The sequence below is a fragment of the Ascidiella aspersa genome, chromosome 7 (genome assembly GCF_963924565.1).
Source record: "Ascidiella aspersa chromosome 7, kaAscAspe10.2, whole genome shotgun sequence".
Lineage (NCBI taxonomy): Eukaryota > Metazoa > Chordata > Ascidiacea > Phlebobranchia > Ascidiidae > Ascidiella > Ascidiella aspersa.
This window is the reverse complement of record NC_139453.1, coordinates 3,270,580-3,286,475: the sequence shown is the minus strand read 5'-3', so window position 1 is coordinate 3,286,475 and position 15,896 is coordinate 3,270,580. Positions and strand designations below refer to the sequence as shown.

The following is a 15,896-nucleotide window of genomic DNA, read 5'->3' as shown; positions in this document are numbered from 1 at the left end:
AAAACTCTTTAGGAGCGATTTTTGTTAATCCAATTAATGGCAACGAATATTGAAGTCAATGTTTTAAATCACATGAAAATCAGAAGATTTAATTTCATAGCAAAACAACGGACTATGAGTTGCTCAAGTAAAAGCCAGTCAACAGGAAAGTCGATTTATTTCGCTTCCAAATTCCAGCTTTTCGATTCAGCGTAAACTCTGCGCAATTCAGAGTTTTTGCTCAAGCTTATCCTTGGCCTTTGTGACTTAAACTTCAGCGTCGTGCATGAATGCATATATGCTTTTGTATGGGGGAACAATAAAGAGGGGTTAGTGGATTTTTGTGGAGGAAAGTGTATACCTCAATTAACTAATTTATGTTCTATTTAAAGTAGAAGGGTGCAATAGTTTCCAATGGCGAGCCAAATTCAATTAAAGCGACCAACAAGAACTTCTCGGGGAAGCGAAAATGTAAACGAAATTAAAAAACAAAAAAACAAGACGCAATTTAAAATAAAATTAAGTAAAACTCTAAGTTTGTCGAGCTTTTTAAAAACATAATACAGTTTGTTAAACACAACAAAAATGTATTTAGCAACGATTGTCGTTATTGCAATCATTAATTGTGTTGTTTATATTATGTCCAGCGTATTTAGAGATTCAACGAATCAGTTGTGAATCGACTAAGTAATGTAAAAATGACCGACATTATGAGTGGCGAGCAAAACTAGAACTTTAAATACTGACGCGGCCACATTGGTTTTATGAGCAACATATTTAGTGAGGTACAAATAAAAATCGAAGGAAGCCAGTATTACAAGCCAAAGGCAAATTCTTTCAGCCTTTCTACATATTCCATAGCTGCCATAATTTTAAAGTGACCAAACATACTTTATTTCATGACAAAAGGCTAAAAGCAGGCTACGGCGCAATAGTGGGGGACAGTCGCAATCCAATAAACCAAATTCAAGTGTGACAGATGATATTATAGTTAGTAGAATCCTTGTTGTCGCCTAATAAGATTCAAAACTGCCACTCATTCAGAAACAGCAACATACGATTTAATGATTTGTTTAAATAGGTTGTGGGGCCACAAAAATAAAAGTACAGCGGGCTGAACTCTGGTTCATGTGTTGTACGCCTCTGGTTTGAAGATTCGTTCGTCAAATTTATTTCCACGATACTTGTTTGGAAAAGTTAAATTCAAGACTCCGCCCCCTAATTCCAACCAACAGCCCCTCCCTAATATTCCACGATATCTAAGTGTAGTTTTTTGAAAACTTTATGCTTTTCTTGGTCGAGTGACTTTGTGAAGCCTATCTTCATCGGAATAAGGCCTAAAAGGACCAAATAACGCCTGAAACTGTAAGGAAAGGGTATAAGACGATCGGGACCATGGGTCTGGCTCGTCCCATATATCTTCGTAGCTAAATTAACGAGATCTTACGTACGGTTGAACATGACTTGATCGGCAGTTTTGGTGTCAACATTTGAGAACCCTATTTAAAAGTCGACGTTAGGGCGCCGCTGTTTTGGCACCAGATTGTTTGCCCCTGTTTTGGGGTTGTGTTGGGTAATGGGTGGGTTATAAATTGAATTGTTGTTGAAATTATTGGAGAAGTTAGTGGTGGAATAGAGGTTTGGTTTGGAGTTGGTTAAAAGGTAGAATAGGCTGATTCTGACCATTTAGGTATTATTTTTGCGGATTTAGGACTTATTCCGCTTACGTCAGTATAACTATTAACTATTATTCGTATTTTGGTCTTGTTCTAAACCGTGTTTTATTCCGACGTTGATGTTGTTCTTATTTCGGTCTTAAGGCTGGCGTCCTCTCTAAATAATGGTTATGGGTCGCTTTAATTCCATTTTTAGAAAAGGAGCTGGCCTGTAAAGGCTTCGGGAACTTTGAGCCACAGAAACTCAAAACAGGAACTTGCCACGTCGGTAGAAACCCACTGATGCGTAACGGCTCTGCCCTTGACCCTTCTCACGAACGAACGCGACCAACAGGAATTTCTCGAGTAAAGCAAATTTTAAAAAGAAGTAGCATTTTTTTCTCAGATGAAAAATGAATTGGCAGCGATTTTGGAGAATACAATTTTATATTGTGATGTTTGAATTGTGACCAACATGTAATGATTCCAGGAATCAGCTGGAATTGATTAAGCCATGTAAAATATTGGTCGAAAATCAATCAACTAATATTAAAATTAATATTCAAATCACGTGAAACCCTTAAGCGTTTATTTTTAAACCAATACAATAAAAGTCGATTTATTCTTTTCCAAATTCCAGATGTTGGAATCAGCGTAAACGCGGTTCAGTGAGTTCGTTGCCATAAAATTTAGGTAACAAACAACTTATTTTTATGTCCCAACAAACTTAACCAATTGTCAATGTAACAGATGATGTTATGGAAATTACGTCGGAGTAACGTAATGGGAATGGAATGCACCTATCACCCAGTTAGAAACTTAAACATACGATGTAATGGTCTGTTTAAATAGGTTTTGGGTTCACAAAAATAGAGGTGCCGCGGGCCGAACTCTGGGTCTTATGTTGTACGCCTCTGGTTAGAAAATTATCGTTCGTCAAACTTTTTTCCACAATACTTGTTTGGAAATATTAAATTCAAGACTCCACCCCTTAATTTCCAAGCCTTTGATATCACACTTTTGTTAATAAGACCGTTATGGTATGACGTCATCTGTTCGAAATTTATCCTGTAAAGGCTTCGTAAAAGTTCGAGCTACAGAAACTCAAAACAGGAACTTGCCACGTCGGCAGAAACCGACCGTAGCGTAACGGCTCTGCCCTTGACTTTTACGAGCGAACGCGACCAACAGGAATTTCTCGCGTGAAGCGAACGAGAGTTATTCGAAACGTTTAAAACGATACCTACTTCTGTATGGGCGTTAAAATTGTTATTACGTCTTACTACAACCTCCAACCATTATGCCCCGAAGTTTAGAACAAATTACCAATGAAACAATTTAAAACGTACTTTTGTAAAAGTTAGATTGTCATGATTTAAAAAATATATAATATAAATTAAAAGCTCTTTGACACCTGAAAAACTCTTTAGAAGCGATTTTCGTTAATCCAATTAATGGCAACGAATATTGAAGTCAATGTTTTAAATCACATGAAAATCAGAAGATTTAATTTTGTAGCAAAACAACGGACTATGAGTTGCTCAAGTAAAAGCCAGTCAACAAGAAAGTCGATTTATTTCGCTTCCAAATTCCAGCTTTTCGATTCAGCGTAAACTCTGCGCAATTCAGAGTTTTTGCTCAAGCTTATCCTTGGCCTTTTTGACTTAAACTCCACCGTCGTGCATGAATGCATATATGCTTTTCTATGGGGAACAATAAAGAGGAGTTAGTGGATTTTTTGAGGAGGAAAGTGTATACCTCAATTAACTAATTTATGTTCTATTTAAAGTAGAAGGGTGCAATAGTTTTCAATGGCGAGCCAAATTCGATTAAAGCGACCAACAAGAATTTCTCAGGGAAGCGAAAATGTAAACGAAATTAAAAAACAAAAACAACAAGACGCAATTTAAAATATAATTAAGTAAAACTCTAAGTTTGTCGAGATTTTTAAAAGCATAATACAGTTTGTTAAACACAATAAAAATGTATTGAGCAAGGATTGTCGTTATTTCATTTATTAATTGTGTTGTTTATATTATGTCCAGCGTATTTAGAGATTCAACGAATCAGTTTTGAATCGACTAAGTAATGTAAGAATGACCGACATTATAAGTGGCGAGCAAAACTAGAACTTTAAATACCGACGCGGCCACATTGGTTTTATGAGCAACATATTTAGTGAGGTACAAATAAAAATCGAAGGAAGCCAGTATTACAAGCCAAAGGCAAATTCTATCAGCCTTTCTACATATTCCATAGCTGCCATAATTTTAAAGTGATCAAACATACTTTATTTCATGACAAAAGGCTAAAAGCAGGCTACGGCGCAATAGTGGGGGCAGTCGCAATAAACTAAACCAAATTCAAGTGTGACAGATGATATTATAGTTAGTAGAATCCTTGTTGTCGCGTAATAAGAGTCAAAATTGCCACTCATTTAGAAACAGCAACATACGATTTAATGATTTGTTTAAATAGGTTGTGGGGCCACAAAAATAAAAGTACAGCGGGCTGAACTCTGGTTCATGTGTTGTACGCCTCTGGTTTGAAGATTCGTTCGTCAAATTTATTTCCACGATACTTGTTTGGAAAAGTTAAATTCAAGACCTCACCCCTTAATTCCAACCAACATCCCCTCCCTAATATTCCACGATATCCCAGCGTAGTTTATTGAAAACTTTATGCTTTTCTTGGTCGAGTGACTTGGTGAAGCCTATCTTCATCCGAGTAAGGCCTAAAAGGACCAAATAACGCCTGAAACTGTAAGGAAAGGGTATAAGACGATACATGGGTCTGGCTCATCCCATATATCTTCGTAGCTAAATCTTCGTACCTATTTAAAAGTCGACGTTAGGGCGCCGCTGTTTTGGCACCGGATTGTTTGCCCCTGTTTTGGGGTTGTGTTGGGTAATGGGAGCGGTTATAAATTGAATTGTAGTTGAAATTATTGGAGAAGTTAGTGGTGGAATAGAGGTTTGGTTAAGGGTTGGATAAAAGGTAGCATAGGCTGATTCTGACCGTTTAGGTATTATTTCAACGGAATTAAGACTTATTCCGCTTTAGACGTTGTTATAACTATTAGGCATTAATCCATTTTGGTCTTGTTCCAAACTGTGTTTTATTCCGACGTTGATGTTGCTCTTATTTCGGTCTTAAGGCTGGAGTCATCTCTAACAATGGTTATGGGTCGCTTAAAATCCACTTTTAAAAAAGGAGCTGGCCTGTAAAGGCTTCGGGGAACTTGGAGCCACAGAAACTCAAAACAGGAACTTGCCACGTCGGCAGAAACCACTGATGCGTGACGCCTCTGCCCTTGACTCTTTGCACGAACGAACGCGACCAACGGGAATTTCTCGGGTGAAGCGAACGTGTCGAACAATTTAAAAAAAAATCGAGTGATAAAATATACGCGTTAAAATGTCGCTTTTTTGCTGCTGAAGTTAAACAAAAACATATTATTATAGAAGAACTGCTAATTCTGACTATAGTTTTAAGGCGGCACGTGACACCAAAATACCCGTTGGGATCCAATAATACCGCGATTGAAAACTTCAACAAATTATTTAGTGTTTGCACGCAGTGGTATTTTAAAGGAGGTAAAACTGGGCAATATATGTGCATTATGTTTGACAATTTTATTGCCGTTTGTTTACCGGAATACAAAAAGTGTCACTGGTTTTGTTCAAGACTGCGGACTCGTGTCTCGAGTAAGACTGCCCTAGTCCCGAGTCCGACGTGCGCAGTACTAAATTCGAAACTCTCATAAGGCCGCAAACTGACAATTGCAAAGATGGAATAGCATATGGTGGGAATTTCCTAGTCACATATTATGAGTGGATGAGTTGTATTACGACCCTATGAGTGCTTGCTGGAAATTTACCCTTTTTTAATTACCTAAATGGGTGAAATACAGAAGGGACGCCGGAGCGATTTCAGGGCAAGGGGGGCGACTTTCTTGGTAAGGGCAACATAGACCGCAGGCGAGGGTAGCAAGCCGAAATGTTGGAGGGTCCGGGGGGACTCCCCCTGAAAAATTTTTGCGGCCACGCCCTCTAGATTTTAACAAATGTCAAGCATGTCATTTTACGAATTTTTTTGCATTTTTCCGTAGCTCAAGACCGATTTCCGTCGCATAATATTTAACGTTGTGAAAGCAATATATCATTTTTCATGAAAAAGCTTTAAGTGGATTCGGAGTCGAACTCGGTGGAATGGGCAAACTTGCCGAGTCGAACTCGACTTTATTTTTTCGGCTGAGGTTGGACACGGGTTGTTTTTAACCGACTCCGCAGCCCTGCCGCTTGTGTGCATTTTTTACAAAAAGACTCGTTTTGGATTTTGCAAAAGTCTAAGATTGTAAAAAAGCCGTCTTGATATCATAGCGAAGTTAAAAACTACTTTATTACGAGAGCATCCAAGATGAAGAGAAACTCATATTGTACGCTTGCGTTTCTAATGGCAAAACCACCAAAATAAAAACAGCTACCGTTGAATAGTTTCGTGATCCAAGGACGCCGAAACAGCGCGTCGTATATTTGTTCCCAGTCATTGTGAACAATCACGTTTCAGCTCTTCTTTGTCCAAACCTTCCGACGGTTGGTGGGACGAGTTGCTACAAACCAAGCGTTGCCAAGCGTTAAACGAAAAATTCGCAGCGCCAATCTTGCTCGTATCTCACCCTCTCAGTTAAATAGGCTTCTAAGTGATTTAATTAGGTTCACTGACGACTTATAAGCCATAAATCGAAGCTTGGATGTTAATTTCCATTCTTGCGCAACATTTTACAGAATACAATCTTACAGTCGACCAATATTTACATTCGCTAAATCAAGCCTTTTACTTGCGGTGTTGCATTTCGCCCATGGAATAAAGAAATAAAAAAACGACTAAAATAACAAATGTTGTACAACAACCACAACCCTAAACCTTTTAAAGAAAGTCAGGTGTATAGTGAGTGAGGTCCGACACCTCTATTCTTGGTTCTGTATAATAATGTCGATATTGTTTTAGCGCACTTTATTTTTTCGACTTTCTTGTGCTTTATACTTTGTTTTCTCAAACAAGGTTGTTGTCATCTAAACTAATATGTTTTCCTTTTTTTCAGACAAGCCTGTTTATGTTAGCTATAAAAAACTGTTCAACGATCAACCAATAAAACACTAGCACCAAAATGGCACATCAAGTAAGTTTTTTCGTACTAAATAACAAAATCGTGCGGTGTTATTCCCTTTAAATAACCTGTCCTTTATACGTGACCCTTATAGCATCCCTACTTTTGAGGTTTAAAAATACAACGAAATTGGTGGATCGAGGATTTAGTTTAAAGTGAAAGTATGTGTTCGACTTTCGACATCATTATCTAGTATTGTCTTGTAGCCAATTTACGCAAAATCTAGATTCAAGAACAAACGGAAATTCAAGTTTTTTTTGCTGTGGGTCCGTGAAAGTTTTTCAAGTTGCAGCAACGTTAACGAAAGTCCGACTGATTTTTACCAGGTTATAGTATAGAATGCTTTACTTTGCCGCTCTATTTATCTTTAGATAAAACATTGTAAAACTTACACTTGGTAGGAAACACATATTTCAGTAAAATACGGAGAACTATGTCTGCGCGGGAAAGAAAGTTAGCTTCATCGTCACAATATTTTTTAGTATTTTTAAATGTTTTGTTGTATTTTATATTTTCGGTTTTGTAACTTTTTGTTATTTTGTAAAATTTGTGAGGACAAAAAACAGTTATCTTGTAATGTTGTTATTAGAGTTGTTTCTTTTCGTGTTTAACAAATATATATTTGGATGTTGAATCACAAATACACTTAAGTTTAACAGCATCAACGTTTTCGCAACAGGATCCAAATGCAGCTCAGAATCCACCTGGAAACAGCCAGCCAATCAATGCCGAGCATGTAAATGTCGGTGACATGCAGCATCGTGGTCCAATACATCAACTTAACGTTCACGGCAACTTCTATAACATTGGCAACCAACCAAGACCGGAAGTTGCTCATGATTCAGCAGCGCCCTCATCTAACAGTGGTTAGTGATAACATTTATTCATAACAGTGAGACACAAACATGCAGAAATGCAAATTTCTTAAACGTCATTTTATTAAACTATTAACCATAATCACACAATAGTAGCACTAACATTAAGTCAATCAAAATGAGCGATAATATAGAGAATGCTATATTCATTCGAATTAAAGTAAGCATATGGGACCACTGGTTTCTAAAAAAAATATATATTTATAGAATGCTACATAAATTTCCAATGGCTGATTGTATTTCACGATTAAGTAAATTGTTTATATTTTATCTACGAGAACAAACTGTTACTGATTAATTTGTATTAAGCAGCATTTTTGTAGGATATGTTTATATAGCACAAATCAGTACCTAGAATCAAAGCGTCCCCAAATTGCATTTTGAACTAAAGTTACAAAATTACAAGTTAAATTTGGGTTTGGTATTTTTATACACAGCTTGTAATAACATCCTAAGTCATTTTATCATATCGTCATATAGCTATTTAAGTGTTGGACTGTTAACCTGGACACAGATAAAGGTAACCGTTAGTGCAAACCAAGTAGCCCGCCTTTAGTCTTTTGTTAGGGTTCTGCTGTTTGCTAAGGTTTAAAGTTTGGTAATTTGATGCGCTATAAAGTTAACGTTTCGCTTCAGGTCGGAGAGGACCTCATTAACGTCACATACGGCTTTAACGCACGCCTTTGTAAGCCGCTTATTACCGAGACAGCCCACGCTAAATAAAAGACAGATTAAAAGTCAAAGCCATACTTAAAGTAAAAATGTGGATATAAAAGTAACCAAGTTTAATAATATTAATATTACTCAGAAGCATCATGGCAAGAAAAGTCTCAGGAAGCAGCTGATAAGGTCATCGGAACTCTACCAAGCAACCCAGTTCCTCTTGACATCATTCGGGATTCGCAAGCACCATTGGAGGAGTTTGGTTTAAAAGGATTGAAGCAACTCAGAGACAACCAGGTCAACTCAACCACGCTTAAACTCAACCAACTATTTACTGCTGCTAAACAAGAAGCCATAAAGAAAACCAAAAGTAAGAAATTTAGAAATAAAGCAGCATATGACGATTACGTGGAGAGGCATGGCAACGTGGTCGGTATGACTGGAATAGCTGGAATTGGAAAAACTACTGCTACAATACAGACACTATCGGAGCTTGCAGATGAATTACCAGCAGATCAAAAGGGATATTGGCTTTTTAAATACTTGAAGACTTTAGATCTTAATAAAGAAATAGGTGTTCTGGAACTCCTGTCATCCAACCCAAACTGGAAACACACAAAGGAAATAGATGATCAAATACTGGAAAGACTTTCCAAATCCAACAAGCTGTTTATCTTCCTGGATGGTTTGGACGAACCTAGGTTCAAGGATCTTGACTTGGATGCTCCAGTGATCGGATTGTACGATCGCGCAACGCCAGTTGTCATTCTACAAAACCTACTCCGTGGCGACATTCTTCCAAATGCTCACAAGCTGCTTACTTCACGACCGGGAGCTTTTCTTAAGCTACATCCAAATTGCAAGCCACATTTTGTTGTCAAGGTAATCGGCTTTAACGAAAGCTCTCAAGATTTGTATTTTCAACAAATTTGCCCAGAGAAAGAAGAATATAATAAGGTCAACACGTCGCTTGGTCAAAACCCACATGCAAAGGCTTTGTGCTTTCTTCCTATATTTGCCAAAACAGTCGCTCCTTACATCATAAAGCATGGCACTAAAGATGGCACTTTTACGCTCACAGATGTGTTTGCGGCTTTTGTGGATAATTGCATTCGCTCGCCTAAGTTTAAGGAACATCCAAGAATTTTGCGCAAACTTTCAGACTTGGCTTTACACGGAATGCTCAACGACAAGATCATGTTCGACGAAGAAGTCTTTGATGAAGTCGGACTTAATTCTGAAGGAATGGAGGACTTTCTCAACATGCAAGTTTTCTCCAGCGACCTCAACCTTCGTATACTGGAAGGGGATAAAGTATTCTTCTTTATTCATTTGCTCTGGCAAGAATTTTTTACATCACTCAAGCTGTTGTTCGATACAGACCTGGCTACATTTTCTGGGCTGCTACAAAGCATGGAAAGTAATACTTGGGAAATGGTTGTTCGGTTTCTTTTCGGGTTGCTAAACACGGGACTCCACCGTAAGCTAAAGCCTATTTTTAAAATCTCTTCCACCGATGTTGCTAGCAAGAGAGGTTTGCTGAAAGGTCTGATCGATTCGCTTGGATCTCAACTTTTATCAAACGATGGCGAAAGCTTTAACACCAAATTGTTTAGGCTTTGCAGTTTGGCGCAGGAATCAAACGATAAAGAAATCACCGCGAAAGTGGCCGATACCTTCCCTGGAGAGCTTCGTATAGAGGATGGAACGATCCTTCCCAGTGAAGTGTCAAGTCTCTGTTACGTGCTTCGAGCAACACAAAGAGAGCTGGTCATCAACATCGACTCAATCACATTTACCGGCAACCGTTTAGAAATGTTGATGGAGACAATGGCGAAAACCAAACACACGGTTTGTGAAGTTTTACGGTTTCTAGTCGTTTTAATTTTTATTCACTATTTCATATAAAATGCAACAAAGCAGCGAAAAACGCCAAACGAACCCTGCACCGTAATTTAAAAAGGGCTCGGCGAGCCGTAATAAATATAAACTTAAAATTTTCCTAAAATGTTGAGTTTTGTGCGCGAAAAAAATCTTGAAAAAAGAACGGTAAAGCGTTTTCGCCTAGCGCTAAAAAAGTCGTTTGTGGATTAAAATCGATTAAACATTGTGCAAATATTTGATGGTCGCGGGGGTAGCAAAAGGACGTGAGGTTCATCGAGTGTGTTGCCGCCGATTAGCATAGTTTAATCATAAGCGGCATTAATGGTTCTCTATTTGGTTATGGGTTATGGTTGGGATAACTAATGTCTGTTAACTGTAATTGAACCTTTAAATGTTGGTTGTTACCGACAATTAAATACCAGGGTGGAATAATGCTGGATTAAGGTGTAAATTCATTAATGGCAATATAAAAGTGAAAATAATGATATGCGCTAAGATAGCGAAACGTCAATGGTGATGGTACTAGTCCATGTACGTCGCATTTGGGCCGAAAAAAAAATGCGCAAAAAGTAAAAAAAAATTTTTACATTAAAAAAATGTTTATAAAATAGACAATGAATTTTGGCAACGGCCTCTTGCCAAGTTGTAAAAGAGGTGGAGGGCCGGATAAATTACATTGGCGGGGTTGCCGACCCCTGCTCTTAAAGGTACTTTAAACTTCTATCGCCACATGATGGCAGTAGAGTGTCCCCGAGTTTTTTGACATTAGTAGACAACTTGTTTTTTCACAACGGTTCGATTTCCTGTTGTTTACCGAGAATTGATGGCACACATATTGCTGTAAAGTCGGCAAAAAATATTCATGGTCTAATGTTACGATGTTTAAATGGCGTTGTTATGCCGAAAAGCAGACCGCCATTGCTCGCTTCTGAGATAAAACCGGTAAAATTAGAACAAATAACCAACGCGGTTTGAACAACTTTATTGCGTAATAAAATGCGGGACTTTAATTGAGTCTATTTAGCTAAAAACGGAAAAATGCATTTTTGTTTTTGTTTTGATTTTATAAACTAACATTTTTCTGTTTTATTTTCTGGTATAACCCTCTTAATTGGCGCGACAAATTATGATTTAACAGTTTTTAATTTTGTTAATGCACATTAGTTTGGGATGTTATACTCTGCAACCCTCGACCCCTTCGTAGTCACTGTCTCCCCTAAAGCGTAAAACGTTTCCACCCCCAGCAAGTATCTATTTTTTTTAATTCCGTATCCAGATTTTATTATTTCGTTGATGATACTAACTGGAAACGTTTCAACGCGAGTTTCGTGTTTAATGAGGAGATAATTCATTTACAAACACAAAAACAAAGTTTTAAATAAAACAAAGTTCAAGCAAGCGAATTTTTAGGAGCAATAACTACAGTTTGAGTTTTAAAACTGTTCGTATCTCATGCCTTAACAATGTGCGTACTCCATAGCTGAGTTAATAGGAATTTTAGTAAAATTGTTTTAGGCGCATAAATATTATGGCATTTTAACTTTAGGAACGACTCAATTAATTACAGTTTGAAATAAAACGTCATATTGACCCGCATTTTTGCTTCAGCGACTTTGCTTAAACTTTTTAAACCACGTGATTGACTAAAGGTAGCCAATAATGGCGGGCGAGGGAAACTTATCGGCGCATAAGTTTGAGAACCTCATCTATCTAGAACAGCGTTCAGTCCAACATATCTTGTTGTTATTTCGTAGATGGAGCTTGTAAATGTGACGACATATGGATCACGTGACTTCACTGCCTTGTCCACCTGCGTCCATAAGACAAACCGCCTTGTGTTGTACAATACGAGCGATCTGTCCGGCTTTGAAGTTCTTACTGCAGCAATCGCACGCAGAGAAACACCTGTAAGTAAACTTACGTGCAACAATTTACATGGTTTTGTCACAATGGTCATTATTACGATGGGGCGGGCGCGATTCTCCAATCACACTATCGACAGTCAAGCTGATAGGGAAAGTACCCTGGGTGAAATGGGGACGCATGAAACCGATAAGGGGCATCCCCGTGGGTCCATTGCACAGGGGAAAGTCCCACCAATCATGGGTAGCTGGGTCAAGTGCCTCGGAACCAGGCTGGTTTAGTAGTTCAAACTTAAATAACTTTAATCAATTGCACGACAAATTAAGATGTTTATTACCGTTTTATATTTTGTTAATGCACATTTGTTTGGGATGTCATACTCTGCAACCCCCGACTCCTTCGTAGTCACTGTTTCCCCTAAAGCGTTAAACGCTTCCACCCACTTTTGGATTTTTTAACAAATGGATAAGTTTTAAATATATTATCCACATTTTATTATTTCGTTGATGATACTAATTGGAAACGTTTCAACGCAAGTTTCGTGTTTAATGAGGGATAATTTTTTGTACCAATAAAAAAGCAATTTTTTTTTTTAAAAACACAATAGAAGCAAGCGAATTTCAGGTACATTAAACCACAGTTCGAGTTTTAAAACTGTAATTAGGAATTTGAGTAATATTGTTTTAAACGCATAAATATATGGCATTTTAACTTTTACAACGACTCAATTAAGTACAGTTTGAAATAAAACGTTATAAGAGCGATCTATCCGGTTTCGAGGTTCTTATTGAAGCAATCGCACGCAAAGAAACCCCTGGAAGTCTTACGTGCAACAATTGACATTTACATGGTTTTGTCACTACCGCAATTAGAATTCGCCTAATTGTTAAGTTTATTGACTTTCAACTTAATTTCATGAAAAAATGTATTTTGTTTCTCCGTCATTCAGCGAATATGATATTTTGTACCCGGAGAGTTTACGAACCAATGAAAGATGCATACACGTTTACTTGTCAATTCAACTGAATAAAAACGACATTTTTGGAAAGACAATTTGTGACGTTTTATGCAGATTTCACATTCCGTTACATAATACTCGATATTCAAACGCGGTTCAAAAATCTGGAAAATCAATTTTTGTAAAATTGCTTAACTGAATTATGAAATTGTTCGGTATGTTTAGTTTCTACGGAGCCTTGTTACTGCTGTGGAGTCAATCTCAACACAACACAATTGTCAAAATCAGCTTGATAAACTCATTTTTTCGTGCTTCGCGCCACCAACAGTATAGATATTATATTTTTTTTCAAATTGTCTCACTGATATGTATTAAAAAAGACCAAATAGTTTTTCGTAGGGGGAAGCAAAAGGGAATGACCAAAAACGCCTTTATATTTTTTAAGTTGCCCAAACTTTTATTTTGGAGTGTGCGATGGGACGCACGACGCCTTTGGGCTAAAACAATTTGATAAAGTGGGCTAAATCTAGAAACATAATTAGGTTAGCGCGGAACGCTAAAAAAATGCATTTACTTTTAGGCAAAAAATACAGTTTGTTGGGAGGGCATAGCAACGTATTCTACCCAGCAAAAAAATAATTTTGCGTTAAAGACACAACAGTTTCTTGTTTATCCCATACTATTCCCGATGTTGAGGGGGCAAATGCTCCCTATTGCAGGCACTTATGGTCCAGGATTAACAGACAGCACCTTGGATGTTATGGAAGCTAATAGAGGGGAGATACGTAACAGTTAAAACTTCTTGTCATTGTAGATGGAATTGTTGGCACTGTTTGAGAGCAAGCTGAATTCACGTGGTTTGAGTTGCCTGGCAACAACTGTACACAACATCAACCGGCTGTATTTGGTTGAATGCGAAATCGCTGGTTCTGATCTTCAACCTCTAACTGACGCCATATCACGAATGAGTCGACCTGTAAGTGTGTGTTGAATATTGATATAACATTAAGATGGATAAACCAGGCAACAGCAATGCGTGTAAACTTTGGTAACTGAACCACTGTCTGGTGTACAATCGATTTTTTCGTAAACGAAATTTTTGTGACACTATTACTAAGTAATTACGGACAGGGGCGATGGCCGGATTTTTGTTTGAGGGGCAAGAAAAAATTGCAGATATGATGTCACAATGTTACGTCAAATCGTGACGTCACAAGTAACGATATAGCGTTACGTCTAAACGTGAATATTTTTAATATTACGGTATAACGACGGAAATCACTCGCGTGCAGCGTGAAAAAATGTCTTTGTAAAGTTTAACTTTCCCAAACTTTAATTTTCGAGGGTGTGATAAGACGCACGGCGCCCATAGATAACCGGTTTTCAAGTGGGCTAAGACATACTAGAAACATAATTAAATTCGCGGGTATTCCAAAAAACTTTTGCATTCACTTAGTTACAAAAGGGATAATACAGCTACGTTCCCTCTCCCATGAATCCACCCCTGATTACGACCACACTCCTACAAGATTTGAGATGGCCTGTCTTCGTGAGGCCAGACAGGTCCAATTCTTTCCTTTAGTTCAGACACATGAACAGTCAATTTTGCTGTCTCAGTATTTTCTCCCTGCACTAGGCAGTACTGGGTGATACTGGTTGATACTCGATTTTATTCGATTGTGCGACAATACTTATAGGCGAAAAGATTTCTAAAATGCACAGGAAATATTGACGTAGATATTCTTACGATTTTCAATAATAAATCACGTGACAACAAGGCGTGGTCTAAACCTTTTTCTCTCGACTCTTATAGACGGAAATAATATTTTTGTCCCAATATGGCTTGAACAAAAGCACTTCGATCTACAGTGCGACGTAACTGGCTTTCGATTCTAAAAATTCTGGATTGTTGACAATAAGGCGAATTTCAAAACAAAGCGCTCACATTAAACGGATATACGTCACATCACATACAGCTCTGACGCATAAAAATTGGTGTAACAAGGCATTCGTTGCAAACTCTAGCAAGAGATATCGGCAATCGGATTTAAACAAAAACTTTCATGACGCAACATTAAGGCGATAAAACAAAGAATTAATTTGATGTGCTGACGTGTTGCGACAAGTGGTTGTTTGCTGCATGGAAAAAAATCCTTACAAGACCAACCGAATATGTTTTTTCAGCCGGTAGGCCTAGGCAATGGACTTTGCAGCTTTGACTTTCGTGCATTTCAATTGATTTGCCTAAAATCTATACAATTGCATTTTATAGCAACACCGCAAGATTAGCATTATTAGATTTGTAATTTTATTTATTGCCAGTTCAGTTCGCTTTTGTCTATCGCCGAATGAATAGATAAGAAATACGAATAAATTTAAGCCACAGAGTTTACGTAAAATACGAACGCCGGGTGTAGGCTATTCTGCATGTCATTACGGTGATTTTGAGAAATTATGTAGAAATAATTAAACTGTTGTGGGTCGTTTTTGTGGGTCGTTAAAACGCGTACACGGCTATAGTTCATCAAAACATGCAATAAAATTATTTTGTCCACCATTGTCCCCATATATATTATATATCCCAATCCAAGTGTTATTACCTGACCTATTACGAATAGCAGTTTTCTTGGTGTAAATTGCGAATATGCATTGTTTAATTTGCTAGAACCTGTATGCAGCCTAACACGTGCTTGTATCTTACATTATGTTGTGCTTATGTAGATGAGGAAGTTGAAACTGAGAGGCAACTTCTTGGGATCTCTAGGACTCGCTTTCCTCCGAACTTGTGCCCACAATGTACAAGAGATGAGGTTAGAAGGATGCGGTATCGATGAAGCTGATGTGGATTC

General features: G+C 37.8%; 1 protein-coding gene across 4 annotated transcripts in view; it reads left to right on the top strand.

Annotated features, from left to right (window-relative positions):
• The window catches only part of LOC146137288 (NACHT, LRR and PYD domains-containing protein 12-like), a 176,930-nt gene that overhangs the window by 61,353 nt on the left and 99,681 nt on the right, over positions 1-15,896 (top strand). The window lies entirely within an intron of this gene.